Here is a 4,686-nt window from a genome sequence, read left to right on the forward strand (position 1 = left end):
TCCAGGCGTCATTTGCTCTCGACTTTTGGACTTTCCTTTACTCATAGGCCTAAACCTTGAGTTTTTATTGGCTCCTCATCAGACCTAAGTCTGCATGCCATAATGTTGGCTCCTCATCGGGCCTAGACCCGCATGCCATAATATATAAGGAAAATCAAACTTGTCTCTCGGGTTGCCACCCTACAGCGCGCCTCCAGATTGTCATTCGAAGTCGATATACCAACCATATACACCCTACAGCGCGCCTCCAGACCATCACAAAGACACTCTGGCTAAACAGCCCGCCACAAAGGCCAAACAAATGTCCAAAAGGGGACCGCCACCAAGGCCAAACAAAGGTCCTAAAGAGGACCGCCACCATGGCCAAACAAATGTCCTAAAGAGGACCGCCACCAAGGCCAAACAAATGTCCTAAAGAGGACCGTCACAAAGACACTCTGGCTAAAAAGCCCGTCACAAAGACCGCACAATGTCTAAAAAGACTGCCACACACGGCACATTGACTCAAAAGTCCGCCACTAAGGCCACACACAAGCCCCTCCAAGGCTCTCCACAGCTAAAATGGACAAATTCCAACTCCCGTAAAACTTTCTATATTTAGCACTTTCCATTTTCGGAAACTTTCCACTTTTGGAAACTTCTATTTCAGGAAACTTTCCTCCAAAACCCCGCCTCACAGAAACTTTGTACCCCGAACACCACCTCATCTTGTTAGTGAGTCGCACAACCAACCACCCTAAGCGACCGAGTAACAAGAGAGATGGGCTGGAATACTCCATTCCCGCTCCAGCAACGGATTACAGATGGGACCAGGCTAAACAAGCTCAAGTCGCGGCTTGCTTCTCATACCACTTCTTGAACCTTGCCTTCATCTTTGCCTCAGGCTCCCAAGTCTGCTCCTCAACACCATCACAGTCCCACAGGACTCTCATCAAAGGAATCTTCTTCTTCCGAAGTTCCTTGATCCTCCTCTCGAGAACCCTCACTGGTCTCGCCTCCAAAGTCATGTTAGGCTGAAGATCCTCAGGAATCTTAGCCAACACCTGCTCACCCTCACAGAGATACTTCCGCAAGATAGACACATGGAAAACCTTATGGAATGCATGCATCACCTCAGGTAATTCCAATCTATATGCTATTGGTCCAACCCGCTCAATCACTCTGAATGGACCCATATACCTCGGACTCAACTTAGTCTCTGACAATGACCTGTTCGGACCCCGCAACACGGCCATCTTGAGGTACACTCTGTCTCCTACCTGAAACTCAAGATCTCTCCTCCTCCTACCTGAAACTCAAGATCTCTGCCTCCTTCATGTTCAGCTTGAGAACCCGAATCTTCTCTGAGGTCTCCTGAACAAAACTAGCACCAAACATGCTCCTCTCCCCCACCTGAGTCCAGCATAATGGTGTACGACATGGTCTCCCATACAAAGCCTCATAAGGAGCCATCTTAATACTCGCCTGATAACTGTTGTTGTAAGCAAACTCTACCAGGTTCAGGTGATCTGCCCAATGGCCACCCCAATCCAACACACACATCCTAAGCAAATCCTCCAGCGTCTGGATCGTCCTCTCAGACTGTCCATCTGTCTGGGGATGATAAGCTGTACTCATATGCACCTTAGTGCCCATCTCTGCCTGAAATGCCTTCCAGAACACCGAAGTGAACTTAGAATCCCTATCAGACACAATGCTCGCTGGCACCCCATGCAATCTGACTATCTCTCTCACATACTTCTTAGCCAAGACCGCTGCTCCATCAGTCTTCTTAATGGCCAGAAAATGTGCTGACTTAGTCAACCGGTCCACAATGACCCAAATAGCATCAAAGGTCCGTGACACTGGCAATCCTACCACAAAATCCATGGTGATCATATCCCACTTCCACTCAGGAATGGGTAAACTCTTCAGTAACCCGCCAGGAACCTGATGCTCAGCCTTCACTAGCTGACACACATCACACCTCGAAACCCAACTAGCCACATCCTTCTTCATCCCGACCCAATGATAGTACCTCTTGAGGTCACGGTACATCTTAGTCGCTCCTGGATGAATGGATAACTTGCTCGCATGAGCCTCTCTCAGAATCTCCTGTCTCAACTCCTCATCCTTGGGCACACAAACCCGACCGTGCACCAAGATAGTACCATTATCTGAGACCTGATACTCTGAATCCACATCCTTAGAGGCATTCACCAGCCCCAAATCCTTCTCCTGAGCCAACCGCACTCTACTCAGAAGATCTGCTCTATCTACTGCTTCCAAACCCAACGGTTCCTGTGAAACAGCACACAAGCTCAAAGCACTGATCTCCCCTACCAGTGACTCCATCTCCTGCTCCTGAGCCGAAGCTACCCTCTTCCGACTCAGAGCATCTGCAACCGTGTTAGCCTTACCAGGATGATAGGCTATCTCCAAATCATAATCTGCCACAAGCTCCATCCACCGCCTCTGCCTCAAATTCAGCTCAGGCTGAGTGAATATATACTTCAGGCTCTTATGATCTGTAAACACCTGTACCTTTGCACCATAAAGATAAGACCTCCAAATCTTCAGGGCAAAAACTACAGCACCCATCTCCAAATCATGAGTAGGATAGTTGCCTTCATGCACCCGCAACTGCCGCGAAGCATAGGCAATCACCTTCCCATGCTGCATCAGAACACAACCCAACCCAACTCTAGATGCATCTGTATAAACCACATAGGGTTCTCCCTGCTCAGGCAAAGCCAACACTGGCGCAGTAGTCAACATCTCCTTCAGGCTTGCAAAGCCTTCCTCACACTCTTCTGACCAGACAAAAGGAACATCCTTCCCTGTCAACTTAGTCATAGGATGTGCTCTGCTTGCAAACCCCTGCACAAATCTCCTGTAGTACCCTGCCAATCCAAGGAAACTCCTGATCTCGGTGGCATTCTGCGGTCTAGGCCAATCTCTGATAGCATGAATCTTCTCTGGATCCATAGAAACCCCCTCTGCAGAAACAATGTGACCAAGAAAGCCCATCTCACGCTGCCAAAAACTGCACTTGCTCAACTTAGCAAACAATTTCTGCTCCCGCAGCTTCTCCATAACTGCCCACAAATTCACTGCATACTCCTTAGGACTCTTAGAAAATACTNCCAAGAACCTCTAGTAACTTGTCTCTTAGGGAAAACTTCCACAAGATAGATTAATCCAAAATTAGGTTTCAGCTTAGCCATTCTCCACAGCAAATCATCAATACGAGCAAAATAAAACAAACAAGTACCATACGTTCGCATATTTGGATTCACCGTATCAANCCTGAAACACACTGTTCATCAATCTCATAAACGCTGCTGGTGCGTTGGTCAACCCGAAAGTCATCACCACAAACTCATAATGCCCATACCTAGTCCTTAAAGCAGGNTAGTAACCCTGTCCATCTCTAATGAACTTCATCCACCATCGTCGCAACGATTAGTTTATCCTACCATGAAGGCTTCTCGTGAATCTTAAGTACCTGGCAACCATGCCCTTACCGGCTCATATCTGCAGCAGCTCTCCTTCCCGGGACTCCAGCACCACCGGTCACTCAATCCTGGCACATCAGCCACACATTCTTGACCACTCCGGTCATAAAACCCTGGCCCACCGGCCAACATAATCCTAAAATCTAAGATTAAATCATCATCACTCTCGAGGTCTACATTCCATCGTTATGTTCATACTCACGTTCTATACATTGCTTGCTCCCAACTCTTCCTCTCTTAGGTCGCAACCTTTGAGCCATACCGATCTCACTCTCAGACCAGCGTCTTCGAGTTATACCGTCTCACTCTTGGACCACAATCCTCAAGATCTCGGTATCAGGGGAACTACTCATCCCCTCAGGGGAACATCATCCCCTCTGCCACTCTCGGAGCCCTCAGCCCCTCGAGCTATCGGTATTCAGGGGAATCACCATCCCCTTAGGAGCAACAATCCTTAACGACTATAAACATCTCTCGACACAAAGTACCTCCTGTGGTCCGAGTATAACATTGCAATGTCACACCTGCCCACTAAACTTTCAATATCCAACTGGATTAACCCCCAAATAGAGAAATATCTGCTCTAGCTGCATATGTCCACCTATCCTCCTCTCTAGGTCCGATACCCCTTGAGAATAATCTCATATCGGTCATCTACAACCGCTCCATCCTCTTAACATAAGGTGAAAAGTCCTCAACATCCGCAGCCCTCGGCTGCACCCCGCCACATGCGGCACAACTGGAGCCTACACTGGTACCCCTCTCGGTAACTGCTCCAACAGCACGCCAACAGATCCGCCAAACGATCATCTCGACCCTGGGCTCCACCTGCTGCAACCCCACACCTGGGTTCCCAGCACCCCCGGCACGCTCACCGGCTAACCCCCTCTGGTCCCTCCTGATACGCTTGCGACCCTCTGACGTACCTCCTCGTGGAACTCTGGACCACACACTCGCTGGCCTCGGGACCCGCCCGACAATGACCACGACCACGTCCCCGTCCACGACCAACAACTCAAACACCTTAACCACTAATCTTCCAAGAACAGAGGCTAACAAGAATAAAACAAATCAATACCACACAAAAAAACATAACAATAACTCACCGTTGAATCTCATTGAAGGCTCAAAGAGGATGTTCTAGGACTCCATGCCACACACAATTGACTAACTCACATAATCAATCAAA

The sequence above is a fragment of the Camelina sativa genome, chromosome 20 (genome assembly GCF_000633955.1).
Source record: "Camelina sativa cultivar DH55 chromosome 20, Cs, whole genome shotgun sequence".
In the NCBI taxonomy this organism is placed as follows: Eukaryota; Viridiplantae; Streptophyta; class Magnoliopsida; order Brassicales; family Brassicaceae; genus Camelina; species Camelina sativa.